The sequence below is a fragment of the Manis pentadactyla genome, chromosome 10 (assembly GCF_030020395.1).
Source record: "Manis pentadactyla isolate mManPen7 chromosome 10, mManPen7.hap1, whole genome shotgun sequence".
NCBI lineage: Eukaryota > Metazoa > Chordata > Mammalia > Pholidota > Manidae > Manis > Manis pentadactyla.
In genome coordinates this window covers 71,210,354-71,225,540 of record NC_080028.1, presented here as the reverse complement: position 1 = coordinate 71,225,540, position 15,187 = coordinate 71,210,354, and the positions used below count along the sequence as shown (strand labels likewise).

The following is a 15,187-nucleotide window of genomic DNA, read 5'->3' as shown; positions in this document are numbered from 1 at the left end:
GATGTTTTATTGCCCTTGTCTAGCTTGGATTAACACATAGTCTACAGGCACACACCTAATCATCTACATTTGCTCTCTTACAACACTAAACTATGTTTTCTACCTTTATCTTGTATCTACCTACCACTTCAGCATTTTATTAAAAATAATAATAATAAAGAAGAAATGTGGTATCCACATATAAATCAAGTATAAAAATCAAATGAGTATTCATATTTGAACTGACTGTTTATAGTTCATAATGCATGAGCAAAACCGAAAGTTTCTGTGATGACTGCCCTTGTAATGTTCGCTATGTAACTTATTCACTATGTAAGAATTTGTTCTCCATGTAAGAACTTGTTCATTATGCTTCAGAAGATTGGAGACTGATGAAAATTAGGCTTGGGGTGGATTAATGATTGTGCATTGAGCATTGACTCCCCTATACAGAATTTTATTGTTAACCACCATTTGATCAATAAATATGAGAGATGCCCTCACAACAACAACAACAAAAAAAAAAAAAGTACACATTTCCAATTGTAAAATAAATAAGTAACCGGGATGTAATGTATAGCATAAGGAATATAGTCAAAATATTGTAACAACTTGGTATGGTGATAGCTGGTACCTAGAATTATCATGTATATAAATGTTGAATCACTGTGTTGTACACCTGAAACTAATGTAATGTAATACTGTGTCAACTACCCTTCAATAAAAAATAATTATCTACCAAAAAAATAAATAAATAAAAGCAATATATTTTTTAAAAGTCTAAGAGAAAAAAGGGAGGGAATATAAGAAACAAGATTGGCAAAAATGTTGATAATCACTATTTTTGTATATATTTGAAATTTTCCATAATAAAAATTTTACTTAGAAAAAAAAAAATTCTAACGTGTCCCTAATTGAATGAAGAAAAGGGAAAAGTCGTATTTCATGTTTGACATTTTTATACATGAGTTCCAGACATACATTTACAGTTTATGGCACTAACTCAAAGCCACAAAGGAAAAATGCAAAGGTTATGTTCAGTTCGATAGGTAAATTCATCTTCACATTTGCTCTCATTTCCTTCCTCCCATTTATCTTTTCAAGTTGCTGAGAACAGCCCTGGGGATAATCACCTCCCACACCAAAAGCTGGGTATAACTGACAGGGGATGACATTTTTAAATAGTCACTTTCAACTTTGTAACATGTATTTCACCTTTAACCATGTATATACTGCTTCAAATTCTACATCTAAAAGATAGCCCAGTTGCAAACATAAATTCACCAGAACTTTGTACAGGTTAAAAAGAAAATTGCAGCCCAGAAGAACAAGGGTCATTTATGTAATAGTGATCTTAAAATACAAAGCCTAGAAAAGGGTCACTATCTATCCATCTTACTATCTATCCATCAATCAAAATGACTTCCTGGTTAACATGAGTAAAGGTTTGAGTTTTTGAAATATCATATGGTATTAATTAACTAAAGAAAGCAAATGATTCTTTGCTGTATTAAGAAACACACCATTCAAGTGTTTGATTCAAGCAAGATGCTGGTACTACTTTATACATAGTGGCAACATATGCAAAGGAACCAATGTGAACATTCACATTTTGTTTCTTACAAGCTCATAATGATGTAAAGAACCAAAGATCTTTGTTCAGTTTGACACTAACACATGCACACCCTGTAACACTGTCCCGACCAGTTGGGTAGATCTCAGCCAGGCCATCACACAAAGTGTGTGGCCACTTGTTTCTGCCTCCTCCCATCCATCTCTACACAAAGTCAAAAATGAGAGACTCACACAAGAGCAAATATCACTCCTGCAGATCAGTGGCACTAGTGGCCAGCTCACCCACCGGCAAGAAGATGCTTGCAGAGCTGTTTGCTTGAGGCTGCTAAAATATGACAGAAAAGTTATCTTAGGAAAGCAATGACCCTGACATCTAGGGAACCATCCACACGTGTGCCCAGGAAGCAGAGCAAAGATGCAAGAGCAGCTCTGTTTGTAACAAAGAAAAATTGGAAGCAACCTAGGTGTCCAGCCATAGGGGATTGTTAGAACTGTGCTAGTCACCCAGTGGACCAGAATGCAGCAGCTGGAGGAATGAGCTGGAGCCATAGGGAATGATACGACTAGACATCCAATGCTCGAAAGAGTAAAAAAGGCATGTTACAAAATGTGTACAATATGATACCATTTGTGGGGAGGAAAATTCTTCTGACAATGCTCTATTTCCTATGTTTAAATACATATCAACATAAAAGCATACAAAAAGATATAGAAAACTCCAGAATAAACTCCTGTTAGGAGGAGAGGGAAGGAAAGAGGGAAGGGAACACTGGGACTGGGTGGGGTCCTCTGCTATAGGCAGAACAAAAACGAAGACAAATAGCAATTTCCTTCTGTTCTGTCTAGTGCTTTACATACATATACATAAAACCACTGTCAACTCTGCATGCTCATGTTTGTACATTAGATCATCTGGTTGACCTTTCTAAGGGCTGGAAAAAAGCAAAAGAGAATAGAAAAAGACCAAAACATTTTATGAGATTTCAAGAGCTGCTAACTTGAACTTATTCTGGCTCTGAAATGACTCCACTGAAACATCCTCTTCTGAGGTTAGAAGTTCTAAGATGGATTTGATGAGGTGATACCAGGGCATTGTACACAACTGTGACTTTTTTTCTGCAGAAAAATTCACTTTTCACCTGTGTACCACTGTGTGTGCTACTGTCAGCATTATTTGCGAAAGGTGTTGAAACAGCAACTCCCTCTCTTTCCAAGCTGGGGGACCTTTGCTTCTTCTGAGTTTGGTCACAGAGGTCACAGAGGTAGCTCCTCGTGCTTGCTGCGTCCTCCCGCTGCACTCCGCAGGGGCCCGCACAATTCCTACACACGGCAGGGATCAGTGCTGCGTGGAGTGGGAAGCTGCCAAAGAACTGAGTTGAGAATCCAAGATTCACAGGAGTTCCCCACAAACAACTGGTGATGAAATATTCAGGGATGGGAGTGTTAAGACATCAAACTCCAGAAACAGACCACATATAGACAGAAAACTGAATTGTCACAAAGGTACCATGACAATTGCCATGGGTGGGGGTGGGGTGGAGGATAATCACTTCAAGAAGTGGTGCCAGAGGATAAAATGAACATCAAGCTCTGCCTCACACTGTACACAAAATTAACTCCAAATGGATCACAGACCTCGATGTGAAAGCTAAAATAAAAATTCTAGAAGAAAACTTTTGTGACCTGCGTAGACAAAGATATTAGGACATAAGAAGCAGGAAACGTAAGAGGAAAAACATTATAAACATGGATTTCATCACGATTAAAAATGTCTGCACTTCAAAAACACCATAAAGAACACGAAAAGGGCAAGCCGCAGACTAGGAGAAAATACTCACAACACAGGTATCTGACAGCACACTTGTATCCAGAATATACAGTGAACCTGGTGATTGACCAGTAGGAAGAAGAACAAGCTATAAAACAGGGCAAAAGATTCGCATAGACACAAAAGATGTCACAAGTGGCTAATGAGCACATGAAAGGTGTTTCACATCATTGGTCATCAGGGCATTGCAAATTCAGACAAGAGGCCACCACGTACCCACTGGAAATGCTAAAATTAAAGACAGGATGGGAAATACTGGAAGTGGTACCTTTCTGGTGGGAATGTACAATGGCACTGCAGTGCCCCAGTCCCCTTACTTTGTGGGTCCTACACCTGCTGATTCATAGGTTCGTATAACCCGCCTGAGCCCCACCAGGCATTTGAGGTGCTCATCCTGCTTCAAAAAGGTGAATTCATCAGACAAAGCAATGCAAGGGAGCCGTGTTCTCTGGCCCTGGTCCCGGGTTCTAAACCAGCCATCACTAACTGGTCACCAGGATGCTTGAGCAGCTAAGTGCACTTTCCTAGGAGAAGTCTTGATTTGGGCTGTTAGTAAATAGCCTGCCGACCAAAATATCCAAGCCTGGGGGGTTGGGGTTTTCTTCTTCCTTGTCATGCAAATGAACTTCTCCAAGGATATTTTAAGAGCAATGGTTCTCAAAGTGGGGGTCACCCAGCCTGACCTGGGTGGTCATTAGACTGGAAGAACCTGGGGTGCCACCCCAGACCTCCAGAGTCAGTCTGCATCTTTGTGAGATATGCAGGTGCAAGCGAGGGGCACTGCCAGGCCCTTCTTCGAGACGCTGTAGGTAGAAGCTTGCAGACAGTGAAGTTCACTTAAATGACGGCAAATGTGGAGGCCAGCAGGCAGGGGCAAGGGCAGCCAGCATGGAGGCACTGGCCACAGCCAGAGTCATCCCAGTGGGGGACAGTGTTTCAGAGACAGCTTCTTTTTTTCAAGCAACCTCAAGTATGGTTAGACAGCTTTGGACAGCTACAGGGTCCCACCCGGGTTTGGGTGAGTCCTGAACCATAGGTGCGACGAAGCAAAAAGCCTGGAACGCTTCTGAGACCTTCAGCAGGACTTCCTGAAAACCTGACACAGTTGATACATCCCTTTCCCAGAAACACACACGCACAGTTACATATGCTTTGGGGGAATTCAGAGATTTCCTGGCCTTGAGGCGCATGGGCCCCAGGTTAAGAATTCCTGCTCCAAAGATGCGCACAGAGAAACAAAGAGGTGCAGGTGGGGGAAAAAATGAAATGGAAAAGAGTGACTGAGTTTAAACACAGATGAAATGTGGATGCTTATAAATTATTCAGATCTAGGCAACTTAACTATACAGATGAAAAAGTATTGAGTCATGTCCCCTGGCTTTGTCACCAAATCAATTCTGATACTTTGTCACTTGAAATGTCACTTCCCCAGTCTCCTCAAAACATCATCTACTTCAGCCGACCCTGGTTGCTCCCCCTGGCGTTTGAGAGGCCTGGGATAGAGTCACTTTTATCTGCGTGTCCTCAAGACCCACCTGCCCCAGGGACTCTAAGGCACAGCAAATGTTTGCAGGATTTAAATTCTTTCCTTTAGGTGAATAAGGGACAGCTTATCAATGAGAAATTGAAAGTTTCTGCTTGATTAGGGAACGGCTTCCCACAAGTTCAGCACCAGGACAGCCCTGGAACCGTGGCTGTGGTACACCGGCCAAGGGGGTTCCCCAGATCCACAGTGAAAGGAACCCTGTATATTATTTCCTCAGTAATACATTTGGAGGACTGACTTTGGGCTGGCAGCACTGTCAGGCGCTGGGGCCAGGACAGACGGATCCTCTGTCCATGTGTTCAAGGCCTGTGGCCTCTCAGGGCTCCTTACACCTGTGAGGTACATAGAGTCAGACCACTCAGCACCCAGGCTTCCCACTTCGGGGCTCAGAGAAGGTTGGAGGGCCAGCCTCTCTCAGGGCGCCTGGACCCTGGTCACTTTGGGCATCCCACCTGTCCATCCAGGTACCCCCTGTCATTCAGCTCCCTCTCTTGCCTCACAAGACAAAGCACCTGTTAGAATCTGATTCCCATTCCACCTGTCCGTCAGTTCTGGGCTCGGCTCCCATGTGGTCTTCTCTCATTTACTCATTTCTTTTCACTTTTTATAAGCCACTGTCATTTCTGCACAATAATTCCAACAACTCAATGAATACCAAACAAAGAAGGGGGCAATGGAACCACTTTTACCAACTAATCGGAAGCCATGTTTGGCAATGCGTTTTAATTCTGAAAATGTTCAATTTTTTCCTTAAGTGGGGAGCTGAATGAGGTTTGCACGTAGATCTCATGCACTGTGGGTGCAGCGTCCTGCAGTTCCTGCCCCAGCCTCCGAGGGTAAATGCCAGTGCCTTGCCACTCACCTACCCAGGCCTTGACATTTAAAGCGACTTGGTGAACACAGCTTCCCGGTATTTTGTATTTGCCCATACACCTGACTGGTAGGCTGTGGACACTGACACCTGTCTCCATGTACCCTGCCAGCATCACCAGTACCAGGTGGCAGAGATACAGAGAGCAGAACGTTCTGTGCAGCAAAAAGGCTGCAGATAACCCAAGGCCCCGCTCCCAGAAATTCATGACATCAAATGAGACAAAGCCACTCAATGGGAAACCATGCGGCCTTATTCAGGAGAGTAATGCATTCGTGCATAATGATATTAACATATATACTAAATATAATTAACCATACCGTATTGTCAATATTACACATTCTATTAATGAATAGAAATTATTAAGTAATTATGCAATCACTTATCGTGATTACTTTGTATTATGTGCAAGCCAGTGTATTAATAAACACACCATTACATTAATTCGTGAAAACTCCGAGTGCGGAGAACTGTAAAGGCAGTCCATGTGTATAGAAATAAAAAGGCCCGTTGAGCATGAAGTGTGAACATGCCTGTCAGTCGTCTAGACCAGTGAGTGGGGCTCAGCCTTTCCGCGCATCAGCAGCATCTGCGGGGCTTGTGAAAACGCAGGTGGCTGGGCTCCGCCAGCAGGTCTAATCTGCCGGGTCTGGGGTGACCGGGAGACGCTCCCGGGTGAGGCTGCCGGCCCCGAGCGCAAGCACACACACCGCCGGCTGACCCGCGGCCATGTAGGGGAAGAGAAGTTTGTGGCTTCCTATTTCATGACACGCATTCATTCAACAACCCTTGCCGAGCGCCTGCTCCAAGCAGCGCAGCGGACGGCCGGGGGCGGTCTAGTAACCAGAACTGCCCCCTCTCCTCTGCTGCACCCCAGCGGGTAAACTGAGGCTCCGACACGCGCTGTCCGAAGTCGCGGGCGAAGCTGGGATTCGAACCCGCAGCTCTGAGACGCTCGCCCGCGTGCTGCTTGCTCCCGAGTTTCAGACACTCCTCCGGCCGGGGCCGCCTCCCAGGCCACACCCGGACTGGCGGGGCGGGAGGAGCTCCAGGCCCAGCGGCGGCCAGAGTCCGCAGGAGCCCCGCCCACCGGCCGCGGCGAGGAGGCGGGGCCGCACGAGCGCCATGGGGCCAGGCGCGCCCCCGCCCGCCCTCGCGCCTGCGGGGCGACCTCGCGGAGAGAACACTACGGTGGAGGCTCGCCGAGCCAAGGTTCTAACGGAGGCGCGGTGGCCAAGTGGTAAGGCGTCGGTCTCGTAAACCGAAGATCACGGGTTCGAACCCCGTCCGTGCCTACAGTCAGACTTGTCAGCGAAGAGACTTTTTAGGGGTTGGAAGCACTTTTCAGCAAGGGTCCCGGAGAATCGACACCTCCGGAATCTCCGGGTTCCACGTTTGGATCCTGGTTCCTGGGAGCTGACCTCACCAACTGTTTTCACTCAGTTGGGTTCAGACTCTGCTCTCGCCCGCGCCGGAGGTACAGGTCTGGGTGGACCGTCTGCGACACGAACTTGGCCCTCTTAGCTCTCGGCACCCTGCAAACAGCACCGCCCGCGGGGCCTTGGCCCTCTGAGCAGGTTAGGGGGCTCCCGGTGAGCGCAGGTCATCTAGATGCCGTGGCCCCAGCAAAGGCCGACACCCTTCGGTCAAAAAACCTACAGCTAATGGGAATTGATTCCAGAACCATTAAGCATTTTTCTGAACTTTAAAGCCCAATTTCATCCTCCCTAATACCGAGCCCACACCCAGAGTCAGCTGGTGCCTGGCTTGTTATTTTTAAAAGGAAATCCACTGTAGGCATTGTGTGGGAGAGAGGAAATCCTGCCCAGACAGGAAGCACTTCTGACATGAAAATCCAAACCTCCCTCTCTGAGCTTCCGTTTACCCCTTTGTAAAATGGGTCGCTGGCCACCGGTAAGCGTTTGTGTAGCAGCTCCAGAGACTGGCCGTAGAAGCGGCCTCAGTAAATGCAGCTACGCTCATATGGCACCTGTTTTCTTGGCATCACGAAAGGAGGCGCAGCGGGGCTGCCCCGATGCATTTAAAGATACTTTGCGATGACCTCGCCCTCCAGGAATTGGCTTATTGTATAATGCTAAAGACATCTTGATCTAAATTGGGGAAACCTGTATCAACTCGAGATTCCTAATTGAAGAAAGTATTGGGAGCTCCTGGGGTATGCCTGGTGGAGGGACTCTGGGGAACAAGCCAGAGGAAGGCGGGCTCTCTGATAGAGGGGGAGATGACTTTGCTGGCGGGCGGGGAGCCTGGCAGGGGCAGCCAGCAGGTAAGGGTCCCCGATTCTGCAGCTGAGGCGCTCAAGCCTGTGCGCTCATCAGCACCCCGCCGTGGGAGTTGTTAAGACACCGATCGCTGGGACCCACCTGGAGAGCTGCTGCAGTCAGTAAGTCTGAGACGGGGCCTGAGGGTTTGCATTTCTACCTACCTCCCACGCCGCTAGTTTCCGGACCACACTGAGAACCGCTCCCCGGAGGACGCCATATGCTGAGGCCGCATTCTAACCCCAGGAGCACAGTGTGTATGCATGTACTCAGATATGTAAGTGGACACGTAAAAACAGTGACCACCAGTGCTTCTCACACCTCAACCTGGGGGTCGAGTTACAATGCAGGTTCTGCCTCTGTAGGTCTGGGGTGGATCCTGAGACTGCACTTCTAACTCGCACCATGGACATTCTGACGCAGCTGGTCCCCACGCTCTCTGAGAAGCCAGAGGACAGGAGCCACAGCGAAATAACCGTTGTTGCCTCTCTGGGGGGATTTTGAAAGGCAATGCTGTTGGAAGGATTCCTTCCCTCTTATTTTGTAAATTTTCACATTGTTTTGATTTTCTAAGAGATGGTTGTATTATGTGTACTAATTTTTTTTGTAAATCACCTCCAGAGTCCACAAACACAGAGATAACCTATTAAAACTCAGGCAAAATAGAATGATCCAGAATTAAGACAAATAAATGAGCATTCTCATCTTTCCACTGGGTGTCCATTCAGTTCTTTTTTTGATAAGTGCTGCAGAAAAACACAAGTTCCTCCCCATTAAAAATATCCCAAAATATTCCTCTCCATTAAACACACACCACACACTGTCCCCAACAGGTATGTCTTTCCCTCCAAACAGTGGAGCAGGCTTCCTTTGTGACATCATTCTCAACTGCCCCCACACCTCCCACACCTGCCCCCTTCCCTCTCTCTCCCACCTGAGGTGAAGGAAGGATTTTAGTAAAAGGCAATTTACATAAAGTACTGTGAAATTTATGCAAAAAAATTGCACAAAATATCTAAGGGTATACGTTCATATGTGCCAACGTGCTTGCTGTTTTGTGTGTGTGTGTGTTTAGGCCTGGAAGGTTACACATGAATCTCAAAACCATCACCTCTGGTTGAAATCTGGGGGTGCCGCAGGGCTGTAAAACCAGTTTGGCACATGCTGCAGCATCAGGAACCAGCGAGCCAAATCCTGAATTCGGGTCCTGTTTACACTTAAATGAGTAAAGCTAATCATATGTCTGAATAAGCCAGACGTTTATGTTGATTTAAACCACCTGTGTCATGAATATGTAAAGCCGTGTTTGGATTTCTATAACTTTTGTTTGAGTTGCGTGTTGGAAAGTCACCTTGAAGTCAGCTGTCTTTGTTCTGGGAAGAATCACTGGTCTCGCTTAGAAATGTAAAGGGGAGATGAAGGGGAGGAGGTGTGTCTGAGCCGAGAGGGCCCCCTGAGACTCCACCGGGCTACCTTGACCGTGGGCTAGAAGGTGTATTTGCATAAGGAGCCCAGGACTTTCCGGCAGAAAAGACATTAAACTCCTCCAACCCTCTCCTAGTTATTCGAAGTTAGAGAGACCTATAAGGGTAGGGCATCATAGGCAGTGGCCAAAAAAGAGTTAATAGGACTTTCAAAGCCGAGGAAGAGAGCCCAGGATCCCAGTACTGTCAGGGAAGGGCTGGTGGTCCACAGAGGCTGTGCAGGAGCAAGTCCCAGCAAAGCAGGAGTGTGCTGGCATGATTTGTCTCTGCCCCACATCTACTGGGAACTGGTGGGAGCCACGGAAAACCTCTCTGTGCCCCAGTTTCTCCCATTCTAAAATTGGAATGACACACATATATACTTGCTCCCCTGTCGTGGAATTCTGAGGACAGCAAGGATATAACTGGGCATCCATCCATCCAGCTCATGGCCTCAAGGGCAGCCTTTAAAAGGAATGCTTGATTTATTGATCTGAAGAGGTGATGAGCCACAGCGAAGTGAGAAAAGTTGAGGTCCTGCTTCTTGGTTTGCGTTTTGCAGCTTCACTCAAGTCTGATTCATATGCAAACCCCCAGCCCCCACACATAGTTAATGTACACAATTCGATGAGGTTGGATATATGCATAATAAGGCTGGGATTCCATTGCCACACTCAAGCTAATGGACATGCCATCACCTCCGAGTTTCCTGGGTCCCTTTGCCTTTTCTGGGTCTGTGATAAGAATGCTTACCATGAGAGTTACCCTCTTAACAGATTTGTGAGGACACAGTACACTACTGTTAACAGTAAGTGTGTTGTACCACAGATTCCTAGAACTGTTTGTCTTCTCTAACTGTAACTTTATGTCCCGTTTTTGTAAAAATAAAGAAGCACATTTGCCAGAACACCTATGGGCAGATATGGGTTTCTCAGAACATGAAGAAAAGTCCACACCCCACACAGAAGCTCCCCATCATGCTATTGGCAATGAATACCTCCAGGTGGGGTGAGAGGTGGAGAGGAAGGGCAGAGAAAATCACCGATTTTTTTCTTAACACAGCATTGGAAAGAGAAAGTTTGTTACTTCTGGATTTACTATGTTGTCAGTGAACACCTATAAACTTAACAGAAAGAAGAGAAAATGGAGTAAACAGATGCCAGGTCTGTAGTGAAAAGCTCACTCTTGTCGTCCACACTGACCCTCTCCAAAGAGGATCGTCCAGGCCACCACCTAGGCACATCTCCCATCTGGGCTGACATCATGTGCTGAGAAAACCTGCATTAAAGTGAAAAGGTGGTCCTCGTCCTAAGGGAACAAGTGGCTGGTAGTCGTGCAGGATCCAAGAACCACATTTCAAAACCAGAAGCGTATTTCAGGCATGAGTAGAACTTACATGAAAATATTGTGTCATGCCCCTGGGAGCAACAGACATTGTTTATGTCGCATTGACTTGAGATTTGCTTAGCAAATCACCAGGCTGCCACACCACACTTCTCGAGACCCAGTTCCCTACGGCCCCTACCCTGCCCTCCTAACCCAGGTGAGCGGAGAGGATTCTGATTCACTGTGGGTAAAAAAGAGCCCCGGAAGCTGAGGCTTTGCTGGATTGAAAAACCTGCAACAATTCTTGATGCACACCCAGATCTGAAACTCTAGGTCTCCCTTGGAGAAGTGTTGGCAGATAGACTGTAAGCTGTCCAGTTAGCCTTGCCGTCTGGTGTCCATGGCCTCATATAATCCCTTTTGCTCAAGCGTGAGTGGGACATCTCTGCTTGTTACATAAGATGTCAAGACCCTTGCTAGCAGACTCTCTCTTGCTCATTTGATGAAGCAAATAACCATGTTTGGAGGTTGGCAAGGGATGGAAGGCATCCTCCAGCCAGCAACCTGTAGGAAATTGAAGGCCTCTGTCCAACAGGCCACAAGCAACTGAATTCTGTCATTAGCCATGTGAACTTGAAAGCACATTCTTCCCAGTTGCTAGGGACTGAATGTTTCTGTGCCCTCCCCAAATGCCTGTGTTGAAGCTCTAATCCCCAGGGTGATCATCAGGGGGTGGGGCCTTTGGGAGATCATGAAGGTGGGACCCCCGCGGTGGGATTAGGACCCTTGTAAAGAGGACAAGGCATGAGAGTTTTCTCTCTTCACACCGTGAGAAGGCAGTGGTCTGTAAGCCAGGAAGAGAGGCCTCACCAGACACCAGATCTGCCAGCACCTTAGTCTTGGACTCCCAGCCTCCAGAACAATGAGAAATACACGTTTGTTGTGTAAGCCCTCAGTCTCCGTTACAGCAGTCCAGGTGGACGAAGACTCCCGCTGAGTGTTTAGATTGGTCAACAGCATGAATGCAGCCTTGCAGAGGACCCAGAATAGCTGCTCCTGGACTCCTGACCCAGAAAGCCGGTGGGCACTAAACATGTGTTGTTACACGTTGCTAAGTTTGTGGTAATGCTTAGGCAGCAATAGGTAACTGACACAAAGAGTCTGATACGGATACTGAAATCTGATCTTCCGTCCAAGTCCCCAACCAGGTTCACAGTGCCATCTGCCATGGCCCAGCTGGAAAGCCGGGATTCACCTGGAGTTCATTTTCTACAGCTACTGTACCAAGTTACCACTGCCAGAGTGGCTTTACTAGCACAGTTTCCTTATCTCACAGTTTCTGTGGGTCAGGAGCCCCAGTGGGTTCTGGGGTTCACAAGTCAAAGGTCAAAGTGTGGAGTAGCCAGGCTCCTAGCAGGAGGCTCTGGGAAGGATGCGCTTCCTCGCTTCCTGGGGTGTTGGCCAAGTTCAGCTCCTGGTACTTGCAGGACTGAGTTCTCTGTTTCCTTGACCCCACAGGCCCCCCCACAGTCCTCGTACATAGTGTCCCTACTTCGGTGCCAATTCCTTCTCACATTTCACGTCCCTCTTACTTCTTCTGCACCTTCCTCATGCGAGCCACAGAAGGTTCTCTGCTTTTAAGGACTCATGTGTTCAGACTGGGGCCACCTTGATAATCCAGACTAATCTCTTTGTTCTAAAATCCATAATCTTAATCACCTCTGCAAAGTCCCTTTTGCCGTGAAACATATATATTCATAGCTTCCAGGGACTGAGGTATGGACATATTTGGGAGACCATTATTCCACCTCCCACCCTTGAGTCACCCCTCCTTCCTCACCTGCTCACCTGATTTGTCACTGCTGAAACCTCTCTTCAAATAGTCACCTCCTCTGTGCTGCTTTCGGCCTTTTTTGAATAGCCTGGACTACTACGGTAGACTCCTGACTGATATCCCCTGCTTTCAGTCTTGTCTCCCTGCATCTGCCGTCCACTGTCACTTGACAGCACTCAACCATGGTGGGAACACATCATTCTCACTCTCCAGTCCATCACAAGAGACACACACCACCAAGGTGAACCCCAACTCCTGAGCATGGCTCTACAGTCCCCAAGTGCCCTCCTACCATGCACCCTCTTGCTCTTGCCACACCAGCCTTTATTCCTACAGTTCACCTTATTCCCTAGTCCCCTATGCCTGTACATGTTATTCCTTCTGCTTATAATGTCCATCCTCCCCTCGCATCTTCTTGGAAAACTCCTAATCCTACTACAAAACCATGCCTAAAAACTACTAATTTAACTAGTATTCTGAACTGTTCTTTAACCTCTCAGTTGGAGTTACTCTTTCTCTATACACCACCATCATCTTGGATTTATCTCTTTTAAGAGCACCCATGATGAGATAGTACAATTGCTAGCTTACAAGCCCACATATCCTAACAGACCAGAACTTGAAAGCTCAAATGCCTACAGGAGCCAGATAGATCATGTGAATAGTGAAACCACTTGGGTATAAGACAATAAGGATGAGTGGGGACTGAAGAAAACTTAAGAGCCCATGCCAGGCTAATGGCCACCACATTTCTGAAAACCCCATGTAAATAAGACCCAGGAATTCTACTCTGATATGTAAACCATGTGGAAATTCTTACTCATGTGTTCTAAGGCTCCTCAGAGCAACATTGCTGGGAAGAGCTAAACGTCCGCCAAGGAAAATGGAAGAACAAACCATGGCGTACTCACAGAGTGGAATCAAGTTCACAGTTCAAATAAGTAAACAGTGCTCAACATGGATAAAACAAAATACGGAGCAAAAAAAAAGGCAGGTTAGAATGGTGTTGTACCAGGGTACTGTTTATACAGAGTTAACGTGACACAAACAATGCTCTAGTTGTTGTTTCTGGCTATGTAGGGAGTAAAGGCATAAAACATGCCTGGGAGTGAGAAAGTTTAAATTCAGGACAGTATTATCATAGAAGATGGGCTGAGACGGAGAAGGGGCACATGAGGGGTCTTAGTTGAACCTGGATTTGATTATGTATTAGTTAAGCTGGGTGGTAGGTACATGGGTATTTGTAACTTATTTCCTATCATTTGTGGTTGGCCTGAAATATCTCATAATTAAAAGCAAAACAAACCAAAAAAAAGTGAGTCTAATGTGGTCTAACCTGCATTTTACCATGCGGCACAGAGCCTATACAGGATGAGGAAAATACTTCCATTTTACAGATGGGAAAACTGAGAGAAAGAGAGAGGAGGAACTTTCTCCAGCTTCTGGAGCATTTATTGATGTTGGGTAAAGGGATGGAGAAGCATGGGCAGATGCAGAAACAGCCCATCCCTGGGCCTTTCCCTGAACCAGCCCTCCTCACCTCAGATTTATGCAGACATTTGCAGAACAGGGCGTTGCAAGACATCAAAAAGGAACTGAACAACCGTTTTAATCTCCGCTGTGACTTCAAGAAGGTATCCGAGGGGGTGTTGGCAGGGAGGAGCCTCCAATAAAAACACAGCTCAATGGCTTTGCAATCCCTCCCACTCCTCTTTCTCCACTGCCTGTCTGTCTCAGCAGGAAACTGCCGCTGGCCTCTCCCCACACTGTCCCAACCCAGCTGGGCTCTCTGACCCGCTCCACACTTGTCACGTGCACAATCTATTACTTTTCTCAGGCTCTGTCCCTTCCTTATGTGTCTCCAACCTGTCTAGGTCCCTTCGGACTGGTCCCCTCACCACGGCCCTTATGGATGCAACAAGACTTCACAAGGTTAAGATGGAATCTTCTGAGTCCCTGGGGAGAAGCTATAAGCATTCGAAAGTTACCTTCTTTGCCTCCACAGTGACAGCCACTCCCACGGACTGAACCAGAACCAGCAGCTCTCTGCTCCTGCCACACCCCTGTCCAGGACAGGCAGGGTGACCACCGTCCTGTTCGCCTGTGACTGTCCCATTTGATCACTGAGAGTCCAGTGACCCGGGAAACCCGGGAAATCAGTCCCAGGAAACCAGGCTGATGAGTCACCCCACCTGTCCTTCCTTCCAAAGGAAGCCAGTTTGAATGTCATCTCAGGGACTCTCTTAAGAGGCTTGAGAACAGGCCAGCCCAGCTCCCATCACTCCTGATGGGCATCCCCTCCAGCCTCTGACCATGGGAGGCCCTGCCTGCCAGGACCCCCAGGCCCCGTGGCTTTCCCTAATGCCGCCCCAAGCTTGAGTCTCTCACTCTCCAACTTCTCGATTTTGGCCACACATGTTCCTCCTGCTCTGTAGTCTACTAATTTTTTATTCACCTTAACTCATCTTTATAACCTGGACTAT

At 47.0% G+C, this 15,187-nt stretch overlaps 1 non-coding gene across 1 annotated transcript; it reads left to right on the top strand.

Moving 5' to 3' along the window:
* Positions 1-7,022: 7,022 nt before the first annotated feature.
* Positions 7,023-7,094, top strand: TRNAT-CGU (transfer RNA threonine (anticodon CGU)). The gene has a single exon. It is a non-coding gene; the product is annotated as a tRNA-Thr (tRNA).
* Positions 7,095-15,187: the final 8,093 nt, after the last annotated feature.